This window comes from Bos grunniens, chromosome 18 (assembly GCF_055505025.1).
Source record: "Bos grunniens cultivar Pamir isolate PY7600 chromosome 18, Bosgru_T2T1.0, whole genome shotgun sequence".
In the NCBI taxonomy this organism is placed as follows: Eukaryota; Metazoa; Chordata; class Mammalia; order Artiodactyla; family Bovidae; genus Bos; species Bos grunniens.
The window spans coordinates 31200438-31218014 of record NC_141182.1 but is presented as its reverse complement, the minus strand read 5'-3'; the positions used below and the strand labels follow the sequence as shown (position 1 = coordinate 31218014).

Genomic DNA, 17577 nt, shown 5'->3' with positions numbered 1-17577 from the left:
GTTGATCAAATAATGCATTCAGGCCATTAAAACAGGTAAGCTCAAGAGGAGGTAATGTTGTGGGTAGTAAAACACAAGATCTGTCAAACTTATGGGTTTCAAATTAGCTCACTTTCTCTTACCATATTTGTAGCCATGGGCATATTCCATTGCAACTGAACTCTCACTTGCAAGAGTAATCATTGTTGGGGATTCCCTCATAGCTCAGTTGGTAAAGAATCTGCCTGCAATGCAGGAAACCCTGGTTCAACTCCTGGGTCAGGAACATCCACTGGAGATGGGATAGGCTACCCACTCCAGTCTTCTTGGGCTTCCCCTGTGGCTCAGCTGGTGAAGAATCCTCCTGCAATGTGGGAGACCTGGGTTGGGAAGATCCCCTGGAGAAGGGAAAGGCTACCCACTCCAGTATTCTGGCCTGGAGAATTCCGTGGACTAAGTCCATCGGGTTGCAGAGTCCGACACAACTGAGTCACTTTCACTTTCACTATACTTTCACTTCAGTTGCTCAGTGGTGTCTGACTCTGTGACCTCACTGGGCTCCTCTGTCCATGGAATTTTCCAGGGAAGAATAGTGGAGTGGGTTGCCCCTTCCTTCTTGGGGGATCTTCCAGACCCAGAGATTGAACCCTGCTCCTGCATTGGCCAGCAGGTTCTTTACCACAGAGCTACTTGGGAAACCCACAGATTAAAAACCATATTACAAATTAAACATGTATGATAGTTACTGACACAGTAAATTATCATGTATCACTAGAGTTGTTATTGAATTGAAGTTGTTCTTTGGATTTATTTTCTATTACTACTTTTAGAAATTTTCACAAGGCCTGAAATTCCTGAGATATTATATTCTAAATAATCTATCCTTGGTCCATCAACATAAAGTATTCCAAAATTTCAATCACAGATTGCTACTGCTTTCTGAAGAAGCATACAATCCTATTTCATCCATGTGACCAGACTTTCAGATTAGACAATATGAGAGGGAAATGGCAACCCACTCCAGTATTCTTGCCTGGAGAATCCCATGGACGGAGGAGCTTGGTGGGCTACAGTCCACAGGTTGAAAAGAGTCGGACAGGACTGAGCGACTTCACTCTCACTTTAAGTAAGGTATTCAATCTTACAATGAAATTTGAGCCTTCAAAACTATATTGTGCCCCATGGTATTTCTAATTGATATAAAAGAAAATTGGATAGTTTCATACTATTCCCTAAATGCAATTATATTTTAAATAATATCATCATGTGTCTTAAATTTTAATTTTAATTCATGAAATTTTAATTTTAATTCATGAAATTTTAATTTTAATTTTAATTTTATTCATGAAATTTTAATTTTAATTTTAATAATGAAATTTTTATTTTAATTTTAATTCATGAAAAAGTGAAAAATCCAAATGGGAATGCAATACAGATTAGAAAGTTCTGGGGAGAACAGGAGAGAGAATGTATATACTTACAGGTATAGGTAGAAGTGGTAGAAGAAATATTTTTATTCAATCTAATGCAACACCACCAAAATTGCAATTTCATTGAGGAATACATAAAAGCTCAAGATAAAAGTTATGACTGTGCTTCAAAATGTATAAAATTCTAAAAAAAAATAAGAACTAGGGTAACCTTGGGATCCTAGTGGTCCAGTGGCTAAAACTCTGAGTTTCCAATGCAGGGGCCCTGGGTTCAATCCCTGATCTGGGAACGAGATCCCCTGAGCCACACCTAAAGGTCGCACATGCCACGATGAAAATCAAAGATTCCGAATGCCACAACTAAGAGTCAGCACAACCAAGGAAATAAATAAATATTCAAAACAAAGGCAACCTATGGAATGGAATGGAATATTTGCAAACTATATATCTAATAAGGGATTAATACTCAGAATATGTTAAAAAAAAAACAACCTACAAGTCAACAACCAAAATAACCTAATTCAAAAATGAACAAAGGACATTAACAGACATTTCTCCAAAGAAGATACACAAATGGACAACAAGCATATGAAAAGATGTTCACCACCACTAAACAATGGGGAAATGCAAATCAAAACCACAATGATATATCATCTCACACCCGTATGTTGATCACTATTAAAAACAAATGAACATTCAGAGAATAATAAATGTTTGCAGGATGCAAGAGAAAAGGAAATCCCTGTACACTGTTGGTGAAAATATTAAAAGGTGCATCTGCTATGGAAAACAGTATGTGGTTCCTTAAAAATTAAAAAGAGAATTATCATACATGCTAGTAATTCCACTTTTGGGCATATATCCAAAATAATTCAAAACAGGATCTTAAAGATATAAATATATGCACATCCATACTCAATGTAGTATTATTCAAAATAGCTGAAAGATGAAAGCAATCTAAATATCCACCAACAAATAAATGAATAAAATTCATCATATTTACATACTATGGCATATTATTCAGCCTTTAAAAGAAAATCCTGTTACAGAATACAATATTCATTAACTTTGAGGATATTATGCTAAGTGAAATAAGTCAGTCACAAAATGACAAATACTGCATGACTCTAATTATAGAAGAAATCTAAAACAGCCAAGCTCTTGGAAACAGAAAGTAGAATGGTGACTGCCAAGGGCTGAGAGGGAGAAGTGGGGAACTGATGTTCAGTGGATGTGGACTTTCAGCTTTGCACAATGAATAAAGTTTTAGAGACTTATTGCCAACATTGTGCATATACTTAACAATACCATACACTTTAAAATGGTTAAGACAATGAATTATGTTTTTCTTTTTTAACTGCAAAAAAAACATATACATTTTGGCCAAGAGGTATCCAACTGTATGGAAAAAGTGTACTATTACATGTTTCACAGATTGGAAATGTGATTTATTAATTGGCCAAATCATTCTGAAATATAAATCCTGCCACACAAATATTCCTGAAGGATCTGTAGTATTTAAGAACATTAAGTTTTATAGCCCATATCTTATCTCTTCTACAACAATATAGATAATAGATAGCAAAGGAAATACATATGTGTACTCTCCGGTTTACTTATAAGGAAATTTTTTAAAAATTATCTATTTCTGTTACTCACTTTATGTGGAATTCCAGAAGACTCAAATAATTTGTATTTTTCCCTAAACACCAAGTTAAGGATTTGAGAAAAAATATCATCTATGAAGCAGCCCTTGTTACACCTTCAAAGAGTTCTGGGACTCTAGTTTGTGTCTATGTGTAAACAAATGCAATGTAAATGTGCTCTCTCCTCTGTGGATTATTTAGAGGTCCTGAGGGAAACCTGAGAGGTGTCACATTCCAAAACATTATTAGGAAGCTATGGAATTTGCTGTTTCAACCCAAGTCTGATTATACCTTGACTACTCTCTAGTTCTTGTCTTTTTCTGAATTCCCCATGTCCCCTCTTTGGTATGCTCATTAATCTACCTGGAATACAGCTTTCAGGTTTAGTCATACAGTGATGGACTTGGGGAGTATAGTGCAGGATCCACAATGGAGATTTACATTTCAACTCAATGCAGAAAGAATTTCATAACAAGCGCTTTTCAGCCATGAATGAAAAGTTACTGCAAAGGATACTGTAAAAATCTTCTTTCAGCAGTCCAAGTAAGATGCAAAGAAATCTCTTAGGAAAGGTGAAATGTTTGGAGAAATGTTTCTCTCATCTTGCAAACCATATTTTACAACTGGGTAGTTTTCCTCTGGTGAGAACAAGTTTCTCTCACAGGAGGTTGATGACCTCTTAAAAAAAAAAATCAGAGAGGAAAAAGCCAGAGATAAAACAATACAGAAAAAGATACACAGAAAACAGTACAATTTTGGTTTTTTCTCCTACACACACACACACACATATGTGAGAACACACATATAAATTATCATTGATATTTCAAACACTATATACCTAAGTGCATTTTAAATGTCAAACTCTTAATCATTCATCTTTTTATTCACTCTTTTACTTTCTCATGCTTTAATCTATCACAAAGATCAATATTTTGTGAATTATTGTGCAGTTGCCCCAAATTTTAACTTGTTAAAAAAGATGTTTCTTGTACTTGTTTACTACATATTAAACTATACTTTATTTAGATACCTAGTAACCAGTTAATGACTTTAGAATACATCTTCAATATTAAATGCTGGCAAATTTTATGCACAATAAGAAACTCACAGCCACAGCTGTGAAAAATGTAGTCATACACACCCAGTCATTATAAACTGGTGTCCTGTCATTCAACACGGCTACCCAGAGGTTGTTTCATCTTTAGTAAAGTGACAGAATGATTTATTAATCCTTTGGGAAAAAAATAATACAAATTCTGTACCATCCACATCTCCAAGAACACAAAATCCTCTAATTTCCTACAGTGGATTTGCATACAGCGACACCATCTTTTGGCTAAAAAAGATGTATATACACACCTTACCAGAGGAGGGATCTCAGTAAGTGTTACTTTTATTTTCCCACATACAAACAGGTTGGACTCTTCAGCAGGCTCTTTTCTTCCTCTTGTCAAGCTTTCTCTGAGCATCTGTCATTATTTCAACATCTGGAGGGGCAGATAAGCTGCTCCAATTGGAACACTGCAGTCAGCAACTTTCTCCAGGAAAAGAAATTTGTCACTTCGGCAAAGCATCCGTCTTCTGCCAGCTTTTGACTTCCTGTCCTCGGGCCAAACTCAAAAATCAGGCCTCCCAGTTTGTAGGGCTGCTATGCTATGGATTAATTCAGCTATGGAGAAAAGGATGACAAAGGGTGGAAAGATCATGATTAACTCAAATTAATTTCTAAAACAGCAGGAAACCCATCTCAATATGATATAAAGATTTAATCTTAACCTGATATCTCTCTAGACATTATACATGACTTCCTTCTTAAAGAAATATTGAATGTTCCTCTGCATTTTCCCCTGACAATAGCTTGTACTGTCATTGAGCTGCTTTGCTCAGAGGGAAAGGTCATCTTTTTAGATTAACCAGAAAGTTAACAGCTGCTAATTTAAGGTGTGATATGAAAAAATTTCCCAAATCACCAATTCCTTATTGTAGGCATTCAATTAACGTGACAGTAGAGCTACCCACACAAATTGTATTTTAAAGGCAAATCTGTTCAGATTCTTTCTCTGATTAAAACCATTCACTGACTCTTTTTCCCCAGAGAGTATCTGGTTGCTTTTATGAACATGTCAAGCTGTGCTGTCTTCTGGCCCTTGTTGGATTCTCCACGCTTGTGTCCTATCCTTGCTGTAGTGAATTTCTCTGTCATGTCCCCTTGCCAATGTGCATCTTTTTTTTCTAATTCTAGGAGGGCTTTCAGACAAAAGAATGCTTCTCAAAATCAATGTGCATTCAAATCATTGAGGAATCTTGATAAAATGAAGGTTTTGATTCAATATATCTAGAGCAGGGTCTTAGACTGCATATTTATAACAAGTTTCCAGGTGATGTTAATATTGTTGAGACCTGTAGGACACCCTGAGTACCATGGTCTTAGAGCACTTATTTTCAACTCAGGAATGATTTTGCTCCCCAGGGCCATCTGGAACCCTTTGGAGATTGTTTCTTTGTCATGCCTTGGGTAGAGGGAGGGGAGTACTGGCATCTAGTAGTTAAAGACCAAGAATATTACTAAACATTGTATAATCCCCAGGACCGTCTATCATGACAAAGGTTTACTCAGGCCAAAAGGTCAGTATGAAGCTGAAAAAATCTTGATCTAGAGGGCATCTAGTCTTCAGGAACCAGCTCAGTTATCACCTGTTCTCTGAATAAGTGCCTTGTTGTTCAGTTGCTAAGTCATGTCTGACTCTTTGCAGCCCCATGGACTGTAGTAAGCCTGGCTTCCCTGTCCTTCACTATCTCCCAAAGTTTGCTCAGACTCAAGTCCATTGAGTTGGTGATGCCATCCAACCATTTCATCTTATGTCACCCCTTATCATCCTGCCCTCAATCTTTCCCAGCATCAGGGCCTTGTCTAATGAGTCAGCTCTTATCATCAGGTGGCCAAGTGCCTAATCATACCTAACTGATTTTGGCTTCCCCATCCATCCAACCCCATCACTTTCTCACAGACCTAATAAAGGATACATATGGTTTAGCTGCTATATTATCAATTACTTCTTTACATGCCTAATTTCACTTCAATTTGAGCATCTTGAATGCAATTATCATATCTCTGTCACAGTTCATTCAGTTGCTTAGTTGTGTCGGACTCTGTGACCCCATGGGCTGCAGCATGCCAGGCTTTCCTGTCCATCACCAACTCCTGGAGCTTACTTAAACTCATGTCCATTGAGTTGGTGATGCCATCCATCTCATCCTGTCATCCCCTTCTCCCGTCTTCAATCTCTCCCAGCATCAAGGTCTTTTCCAACGAGTCAGTTCTTCACATCAGGTGGCCAAAGTATTGCAGTTTCAGCTTCAGAATCAGCCTTCCAGTGAATATTCAGGACTTATTTCCTTTAGGATGGACTGGATAGATCTCCCTGCAGTCCAAGGGACTCTCAAGAGTCTTCTCCAACACCATAGTTCAAACACATCAATTCTTTGGTGCTCAGCTTTCTTTATAGTCCAACTCTCACATCCATACATGACCACTGGAAAAACCATAGCTTTGACTACATTACTTTGTTGGCAAAGTAATGTCTCTGCTTTTTAATATGCTTGTCTAGGTTGGTCATAACTTTTCTTCCAAGGAGAAAGTGTCTTTTAATTTCATGGCTGCAGCCACCATCTGCAGGGGATTTTGGTGCCTAAAAAAATAAAGTCTGTCACTATTTCCATTGTTTCCCCATCTATTTGCCATGAAGTGATGGGACCAGATGACATGATGTTAGTTGTCTGAATGTTGAGTTTTAAGCCAAGTTTTTCACAGTACACAGTACCTATTTTGTTGTTGCTGATTTTAGGGCACTCTTCCATGTGACTAATATGAGATGTTGAAAGAAAATGAGATCATTAAAGTTTGCAAAATTCAATTTAGCCATCATAAACAAAAGGTAAAACAAGAAGGTGCCATGTAGTTGAATCTATCAAGAATTTACTGTTCTGATAAGAATTGAGGAAAACTTATTCCACTTTTCATAAAAATGTGATAGGTGCATGTTACTCAGAGATAAATAACTGATAGTCTTTAAAATATACTTGTTCTTTGATCATCTGTAAGAGATGACTTTTCATCAGTTGATCCGGGGTTGAATGAGTCCACCAACAGAGAAGGAACTTATCTGTGGGTATATGATAGAATTTAGGAGGTCCGTGAATTCTGAGGGGGAAAAAACACACCTAATTTAGTATTTCTTATGTTTAATGAAGGAAACAAACCACAGCATCTTTAATACACTGTCATTCATTGCCACCACAAATGTCTTATTTTATTAGTGAGTTTCAAACACCTTGAAATATTGTTTATAATAATGCTACTTAAAAATCATAGCATTTAAGAAATTACTTAATATATTAATGAGGAAGCTCTTACATTTCTACACCATGACTAAAACACTTTGATAGTTTTATTTCAACATGGTTAACTTTCTTTGTAATTCTGTTTCTTTATCTAAAAATATTATTTTAATAGTTATTCCATCCTCTGCATGCAACACCAAGAAAAGACTGAAAATCCTAATCCCATCCTCAAGACTCCTCTTCAAATCCTGTCCGTTTAACTAATTCATATGTAGGAGAATATTTCATGACTATAGTTTCACTGTAGAACCTTATTAAAGTTCTCTTTCAATGGGTATTCAGAAAATTGTACAAGGGACACTGCGCAAAAGACAAATGACTATATAACATAATGTATTAGTTGTCTGTTGCTGCATAAGAGATTCCCCAAAATATACAAGCTTGCTGCTGCTAAGTCACTTCAGTCGTGTCCGACTCTTTGTGACCCCATAGACGGCAGCCCACCAGGCTCCCCCGTCCCTGGGATTCTCCAGGCAAGAACACTGGAGTGGGTTGCCATTTCCTTCTCCAATGCATGAAAGTGAAAAGTGAAAGTGAAGTCGCTCAGCCGTGTCCAACTCTTAGCGACCCCATGGACTGCAGCCTACCAGGCTCCTCCATCCATGGGATTTTCCAGGCGAGAGTACTGGAGTGGCGTGCCATTGCCTTCTCTGTATACAAGCTTAAGACAACACAAATATATTATCTTACAGTTCTGTAAGACTGAAATCTGAAACAAATCTCATCAGGCTAAAATTGAGGTGTCAGCAAATTATATTCCCATCCAAAGCCTCCGGGGAGAATCTATTTCTTCTTTGATGGGTTGTTAGCATAATTCAGCTCCTTGGATTTGCAGGAATGAGGTCCCTGTTTTACTTGCTCTTTATAAGATGAGGGCTATTCATTCCTTTCCTTGGCTAATGGCCCCACCCTATATCTTCACAACCACCAAGAGCCAGTCTAGTATTTCTTATGTCACATTTCTCTTCTTCCATTATTTTTGTTTTGAGAACTCACGTGATTCAGATAAAGCTCCCTTTTTCAAGACCTGTAACCTTACCCTCATCTGAAAAGCTTCTTTTGCCATATAAATAATATATTTACAGATACTGGGGATTAGGATGTGGCCTCTCTATTCCAGGTGCCTACAAGTATCTCTAGAGACACTCTTTCAGTTTCATTCATTATTCATAATTATTCATAAATAATTAATAATAATTTCATCTTTATTAAGTGAGGGTGCCTGAATCTTGGTAAAAAGAGGATAAAGATCATTGCTAATATGCTTCTTTCAAGTTTTTTTCTAAATCCTCTTTTCCTAAATTCTATTAATCCACAGATATGTATGGTTTTATAGCTCTCAATATTGTTTGAATATTGTGTTTGTTGTCTTTTAAAAATATTTGCTGTCTATGTACAGTATTCGCACATGACATTTTCAGAAGTAAAATTTTGGAAATTACCTGATGAAAGGTAGTTTTATTTTTCAACTTTGGACTGTGTTTATAGGGAGAATCCTATAAAAGTAAAAAGATTAAAGAACATGTAGTTCAGTGATGAATTATCCTTCTCAAAAATTATCTATGTTTATGGGATGACAATTACCCAAAAAATTTAAAGACACATACCTATTGAATACATAGGACATATAAACTCATGATATTAGTAAAACCCTAATTTTTACATTTTTGAATACTAGCCTAACCTGACAAAGTAGCTATTCAGAAAATTAACAAAGTCTTCAGCATATTTGAGTCAGAGTGTACACTGGCCACAACTTAAGAGGGCACAACAACAACAGAAAACCTGCCACAGGAGAGAGATTCAATTTGTAGAAGAGCTCCTTCTTGGGGGACCACAGGTAAAAGTAGAAAATGAGATAAAATACTAGTTACAAAACAGGAATGCCAAAAGCAGTTCATGACATCCTGTAGAAAATAACCCTTTAGCCACTGCGCAAATCAATCTCTTTCTCTTTACTGCTTTTTAAACCAGCCAAGAGGACAGGTAAAGGATCTTTGGAACTGAGAGCAAGTTTCACTAATGAGTCTCCTGATGCTGTCCCAGTGATGGGCACAGCAGAATTCCATCAATAAAACATTAAGATAAAGCACCCACAGCCCTTTAGGTAGCAGCCAGATCTCATTCCAGGGACTTGCATTTTGTGTCAATTAAGGAGCAAATTTCAATGAAACTGACTTTGCTCAGGCTCGTAGGACACCTCTGGCAAACATTAGCACAACAGTCACCATCATATTTTTTGTGCCTCTCAGGTCCATGCGCAATGACTATCTCTCTTATTTTTCGTTGGCATACTGTTATTCTAATGGACTGACAAAGACTTCCATTTAAGTCCCAATTGAGCTTGTTGGACACTGAAATGGAGTAACAGGGACAAGTCTTTTCCAAACCTGTATTTTTTCCATTTATTAGTAAACCTCTCAACTCTTTTTTTCTTTGCTTCCATCAGGAGAGTTTCAAGACAACCCCGTAAGGTGAGATAAGAATGTTCTTATTTATTACACTAATGCCTCTATAAATAAATTTGAATTTCAGATGCCTTCTGGGGCATCTCTTTCTCCTGTTTGGTTCTTGAATTCCAGAAAAAGCAACAGTGAAAGAATTGCTATCAACACTAACTCAGTCTGTTTCTTTATATGTTACAGCATAATATAAATATTAGGGTTGAATTTACACTGAAAATCAGTGTATTTTTATGTTTCTTATTACACCTAAAGTAAAGGGTTTTTGTTGAACAGATCTCTTCTTCTGATTAAATTGTAGTTAGAATCATAAAATTATATGGTTTTGTATTTGGGGAGCTCGTTCACTTAATTTGCATAAACCACCATTTTGATATCTCTGATGAATAAAAAAAATTACATTTTTTTTTCATGTAACATGCCTCATCAAAAAAAGCTTTGGATATTCAGGTAAGCATAATTTGTCTTTGATTTACCTGCCTTTTCTAAGATATCTGAGTATGCCCTGATTAAATAAATGTGAAAGTGACAGACCAAGCAAACACTTTAATCTCACACAGAGACCAGGTGTGCAGAAGTAAGACAGAACCCCCACTCCCACTCACCCTGCAATGTACTGAATTCCAATGCTGCCCATGAAGAGATTCAAGCTCAGCCTCTTCCCCAGAGACACAGCACTGCCACCAGCAACCTCTCACTGCAGCAGGTCTTTTTCCTTTGACACTTCCTAAGGCTCTGGCACCATCAGCGAAAACTCTCCACACATGCTCCTTTTCCCTCTCCCATGACTGCTCCAGTTACAAAACAATTTGAAACTTGGGAAATTCAGACCAAGAAACAGTGTCTTTGATACCACATCCCATTCTACCTACAGCAGAAACACACTTTACTTAAGGAGTGAAGATGCCCAGTTGTTTAGTGATCTGAAGAGTGACCTGGGGACAGAATTAAATTCAGGGATTCTGTTTAGAATGTCTTCTAATACACTGCTATGCATTTTTAGGATTCAGAAGAACATGATATTAGAAGAGTGTGTTGTTAGTGAATTATAGACAGGAATAGGTCGAAAATGGACAATAATGAAAGAAGGTGATCCATTTCAGACCAAAAATTGTTCTGCACAAATCAGAAGACTTTGCCTCTGTAAGACATAGTAAGGGGAATCATCCTATTCAATATTTTCTTCAGAGAGAGGGCACAAAACTGGGTTCATAGCAGTGCCTTTCCCAAGTCAAGCTCTCAAAGAATGTTTTTATTGATTACCTCTCAGGGCCTTGCATGTAACATATCACTCAGTACTTCAGGAACCAGAGATACGACTGCCTACTCTGAGCGTTGTTGGGCATTCAGCTCTGAGCAAAGCAGAAATATTTCTTGTGTTCACAGTCTTTTCAGTCAAATGAAAGGACAAAAAAAAAATTAAAGATATGAGTACATAGCTAATTATACATTTTAACTGTACTAAGCTGTTTTTTGAAATGAATTACAAGTTGATATGAGATAAGAAGAGAGTTGTTGGAATAGGTCAAAGAAAGTCCATTTTGAGGAATGAGAATTTAAAATCTAAAAGTTAAACAGAATTAGACCAAATCCCCTTCCCCAAAAAAGGGGAAGGATCGAAAAATTGTCTAAGCAGATAGAGCAGCCAAAGTAAAGTCCTGCAAATGGTAAGGAGAACAGGATATCTGAATATTTATACGGAGGCCAAGAGGTCTTCAGAGTTTCAAGAGATGTGGGAAATATTACAGTAGATTGGTGACTTATGAAAAACCTGTCTATGGAAGACTGTACTTCAAAAGTCGGTCCTCTAATCCCAATTCCACTGCTATGGTTTGTTAACTTCTAAAATCATTTTCCATTTGTATGCATTATCACACAGAAAACACTTGGAACGCAGAGGCACTTTACATTTCCACAATCTCTACACATAAATTTGGTGCTTTTCTTGAAAATTTCCAGTTTGATTGTATAATCAAAACCACTGGCAGATATTGCCAGTTAAGTAGAATTAGGCAAATTAAGCTACATTCCATCAAAACAGGATGCTCTCAGCCAGCATACAATGCCTTATCATCAAACAGTTTGCAGTGAGCATGTATTTTGCAAGTTTCACTAGCTCAATCTGTATTTGCCCTCAAACCTTCCTTAGGGCTCTGTCTACATTGTCAAATGAGGAGTTGAGCCATCACCATGGGAAGCGTATTGACAGAGACAGTTCAGGTCAAATGAGTCCCCTTTTCCCAGATTCGGCTCTATAACAGCCCTGTATCTCCTCTTCAATTTGCTTGCATAAACAGAGCCTGAGGGCAACTGTGAGACTAGTAGATACTCCAAATGTGTCTCAAATAGTTTTAAAGATATAAGGTCTTGTCTACAAAGCATATTTGACCCATAACATTTCAGTATTGAAATGAGAAGGTGGAGAGATTCTGCTGTAACTTTTTTTGTTGTTATAGTTAAAGAAACTGAGGCTCAAAAATTTTCATTCATTAGTGCTATTATATGATGCCACAAGGACACTCCCTGGTAGGAACAGAAGTGACATACATGTATCTTGACTCCAGTTCAGACTTTTCCCTGGGCATCCATATATTATGACTGGAATTCAGTCATCCAACAACTATTAGCAAACTCTCAGTATTTATCAACCCATATAGGATTCTTGGAAGACAAATAACCAGAGCTAACCACAGCTTACTCTGTGGCAGGAGTTGTGCTCAGAGCTTTACATGTATTACTAATTCTTCTCACTGCCATGCTATGCTTAGGAGGGAGACGTGATTATTAACCCCAGTGTATATGAGAGGAGATTGAAAAATTTAAGTCTGAGTAGCTTCTCCCCCAAATCACACAGCTGTTAGGTGGTTAACAGAATTTCACCCCCAGCTTGACGTCTTAAGCATTATGCGATTCTGCTCATGCCCCATGCAAGTATGATTTGGCTATTCTTCTGTGAGGCGGGAGGGTAGAAAAAACTTTGACTTATTTGATAAACATTCATGAATTTCTACCATGTGTCTGGAATTGTGTTTCTTGCTAAAGATACAAAGGGAACACAATACACATATTTCTTACAAAGCTTACAGCTCAGAAGGTGAATGGGATATTAAACAAAAAATGACACCAAAGTAGTTAAGTACTAAGAGTACATTTTATAGTACCTTAAATGTACTAAAGATTAATAGGAAGTACTGTAAAACAAGGTAAGAGTGGCTGTCAAGATGAGGCTTAAAGGAACAAAGAGAATTTACACCAAGAAAAGAGAAGACAAGAAAAGAAGGAGAAGGTATACAGGTGCTGGGTTGGAGAAGAGCTTGCATATGAAGCACAGAGATGCCAGTGTGACCATGATGTACCAAACACTGGGATAAATGTACAAAATAGAGCTAAAGAGAAAAGTGAAGTGTGCCAAGAGCATGCAGATCCTTTTAGGGCTGGTGAAAGATTCTGGTCTTTTCCTATAACGTGTTACATGGCTATTGGGAGTTTTAGTAAGAGGGTATCTTCGTGAGATTTATTCTTTAAGAATAACTTGATTGCCATGAAGTAAAGGGATTACAGAAGGGCAAGAGTGTAACTTTTCAAGCACTGACATTTCATTCTTCACTAGCACGTTAGCAAGCTCGAATACAAACAGAGAAGGAAAAGAACATATGGCAAAGGCTCTAGAAATCATGCCATTTAAATACTGTGAAAAGAATTGGGCATGCTTACTTCCTTTGAGAAGGAGAATTAAGAGAAAGTGGGTCTTTTATGGGAGGAAGGAGACGGAAACATTGAGCTGCATACCTAAGGAGACGTATTTCAGCTCAGTAGAGTCATTTTAATACTCAGAGTCAATAAAATGATGGGCAGCTCTGTGACATTGTCAGTTCTCTGGCCCTAAAGACATTCAAGGAGACATGATGTATTTCTGCTTCTCGGGATGCTGTACAACTGGTTCCATAACTGGCATGAACTTTTGGACAAGGCGTCCTCCTCCAAAATTGGTTCAGATGCTAAGATTTTTAATTTACAAATCTGAATGTTCAACAGCATCCTACTGCTAGAGACAAAATAACATAATTTCTCTGTATGTGGAATTCAGATGGAATTTTTACCTTATTTACAAAGTGAGGGCCATTTTGCTGAAAGACACTCTGATAGATTTTCCTACATAAAAGTCTTGACTTCCTGGATTCAGCTTGGTCCCTGCCTAGAACTGGCAACAAGCCACAGAATTAGCATAAAGATAGAGCTTCAATTTGAGATATATTTTATTCCTTTTCTGGTTATATCCTACCAGTGAAAATGCAAATACTGTAATTAATAATGCTTTCTATTACTACCTTTATAAAACATTAGATATTTGAATCCAAAGTAAAATTTTCTTTGGTTCAGTTCATTACCTGTAACTTATTTCATTCTTTCTCTACTTTTCCTTCTTTCTTCCATACTCACTATACTTCTTCCATGACAATTCTGGAGTCATCTTTCTTATGTATACATTTCTTTGTGCCACTCCTATGTTCAAGACACACATACATAGAAATTTTCTTCCCAGTGCTTACAATGTAAAATCTATATAAATTTATATAGATTTTATCCTGATATAAAATTGTATATTTTATATATATAATTTTATCTAATTTTGTAATTTTATCTAATATGTCTGATAATTCTCACATACATCCCTTCTGTTTTTATTCAGTACAATGTATTCACGCTATTGTGAACTACTTTTCATTTATTTTTCAAGCAAAAAAAGCAGTAGAAATTATTATAGTAAGTATTAGTATTTTAGTATTAAAAGAATCCCAGGGACGGGGGAGCCTGGTGGGCTGCCATCTATGGGGTCACACAGAGTCGGACGTGACTGAAGCGACTTAGCAGCAGCAGCAGCAGCAGTTGTAGTAAAAGCCATGGCTGCCATGGCTCATATGAACCAGATTTTTTAATATGACTTTTCATTTATTTTTTTCATTTATTCAACATATACTTATTAAAGACCACTCTCTGGCAGCTGATCCAGAAAGTTGAGATAATGCAGTAAACAAAACAGGTGATGTCCCTGTTATATGGAGTTTATATTCCAATGAGTCATGATATCACATTTTATAGAGATAGGTATTATTCAGTATTGTCTCTTCCCTTTTCAATTTCTTTCCTAGCCTAAGCCTCTATACATATATAATATCCCTTGAAAAAGTATAAATAAACTTCTTCCATATGCCCCCTAAATCAAACTAATTGCTTAAATAAGGGACACACATTAATATGCCTGTTAAGAACAATTAATGCTGCCAGAATAGAAATATGGGCTTTTAAACGTGTTTTGATTGAATAACCTACATTGTCAAGGAAGTCTGCAGACTGGACTGTAGCTTTGAAGCCTCACCTCCACCACCTGTGTTCATCTGAATGTCATGCCATCATGTGTGTCTCCTTCAAGTGGAGATCATTTCATTCTTAATATAGTCAGGTAGCACAGAGTGCTTGTCACCCTGGGAAATGCAAAAAGTACAGAACCGGGAACTTTCTGGGTTGAGGAACAAAGTCCAAGGGAAACCCCCAGTGAGACTGTCAAAGGCAGCAGGTGAGGAGGTGTGAGAAGATGTCACATGTTATCCAAAAGGAGGACGAGTGATTGGCAAGGTCAGGCTATTTGCAGAGATAGCATTTGAGCCCAGTTCGATTGAGACTTAAAAGCTTAGATAAGTCAAAGGGCTGTGAAAGGCGGGTAAAAATGAGTCAAGCTTTTCCTTATGGGAAACTTGGTAAGAAAAAGAACTACCTGTACTAGAGAAATTATATAGATAGATAGGATATTGTAAAAGGAATCCAGTGTATAGCATTTAGAAAGTATTTTTAAAAGACACCTAATTGTACAATATTTACAAAAGGATTAATTATGGGTATGTACAGGGAGAGGCACAGCTTTGAAATATCCAAAGGGAGTATAACCAGCTAATATTAACAACTTCTTTTTTAAAAGCCTCATAAGGCAGTACTTTTTAAACATGATCATTAAATCCGAATCACCTGGTAAATTTTTGTTAGTTTTTTTAAAGAAAATTTTCCTGCCCATTTCTCTTGTATAAAGATCTGTGAGGGTGGGTATAGTTGTTGTTGAGCAAATTTTTTTAGTAGGAGTTATGCCTTTTCTCACTGGTACAGAGTATCTTTGGTTCTTTGTGGTCTGTCCTATGCCTACATTATTCCTCAGCTGCATGCCCTATCTCAGGGTATTTTTCCACTGTGGACTCCATACTAAAGTCACAGACACACATGCTGGTAGCAAACTCCAGATTATCCATTCTTGATGAAGTTCCATTTTTGAATTTCTGCCTGCAATATATTTTTTTATCTATTTTTTTTTATTGAAGGATAATTGCTCTACAGAATTTTGCTGTTTTCTGTCAAACCTCAACATGAATCAGCCATAGGTATACAATATGCCCTCCCTTTTGAAACTCCCTCCCATCTCCCTCCCCATCCCACCCCTCTAGGTTGATACAGAGCCCCTGTTTGAGTTTCCTGAGCCATACAGCAATTTCCTGTTGGCTATCTGTTTATGTATGGTAATGTAAGTTTCCATGTTACTCTTTCCATACATCACACCCTCTCCTCCCCTCTCCCCATGTCCATATGTCTATTCTCTATGTCTGTTTCTCCATTCTTGCCCTGTAAATAAATTCTTCAGTACCATTTTTCTAGATTTCGTATATATGTGTTAGAATACGATACTTATCTTTCACTTTCTGACTTACTTCACTATATAATAGGTTCTAGGTTCATCCACCTCATTAGAACTGACTGAAGTGTGTTCCTTTTTATGGCTGAGTAATATTCCACTGTGTATATATACCACAATTTCTTTATCCATTCAACTGTCAATGGCCATCTAGGTTGCTTCCATGTTTTAGCTATTGTAAATAGTGCAGCAGTGAACAATGGGATATATGTGTCTCTTTCAATTTTGGTTTCCTCAGGGATATGCTTAGGAGTGAGATTGCTGGGTCATATGGTGGAGAAGGAAATGGCAACCCATTTCAGTACTCTTGCCTGGAAAATTCTATGGATGGAGGAGCCTGGTAGGCTACAGTCCATGGGGTAGCAAAGAGTCGGACATGGCTGAGTGACTTCACTTTCACTTTTCACTTTCATGCATTGGAGAAGGAAATGGCAACCCACTCCAGTGTTCTTGCCTGGAAAATCCCATGGATGGAGGGACCTGGTGGGCTGCAGTCTATGGGGTTGCAAAGAGTTGGACACGACTAAGCAACTAACACACACACACACACACACAATGGTTTTTTCCTAGTTTTTTAAAGGAATCTCCATACTGTCTTCATTGTGGCTGTATCAATTTACATTCTCAACAACAGTGCAAGAGTGTTTTCTTTTCTCCACACCCTCTCCAGGATTTATAGTTTGTAGTCTTCTTGATGAGGGCCATTCTGAACAGTGTGAGGTGATATCTCTTTGTAGTTTTGATTTGCATTTCTCTAAAAATGAGCGATGTTGAGCATCTTTTCATGTGTTTGTTAGCCATCTGTATGTCTTCTTTGGAGAAATGTCTGTTCAGGCTTTTTTCCCACTTTTTGATTGGGTTGTTTGTTTTTCTGGTATTGAGTTGCATGAGCTGCTTGTATACTTTGGAAATTAATCCTTTGTCAG

General features: G+C 37.2%; 1 long non-coding RNA gene across 3 annotated transcripts in view; it reads right to left on the bottom strand.

Annotated features, from left to right (window-relative positions):
- Positions 1–17577, bottom strand: part of LOC147353356 (uncharacterized) — a 100237-nt gene that overhangs the window by 10794 nt on the left and 71866 nt on the right. For all 3 annotated transcript variants that reach the window (XR_015145023.1, XR_015145027.1, XR_015145026.1), the window contains exons 3-5: positions 4415–4724; positions 3572–3733; positions 3069–3111 (exon numbers count right to left, since the gene is read on the bottom strand). This is a non-coding gene — a long non-coding RNA (uncharacterized LOC147353356). The remainder of the gene's footprint in view (positions 1–3068; positions 3112–3571; positions 3734–4414; positions 4725–17577) is intronic.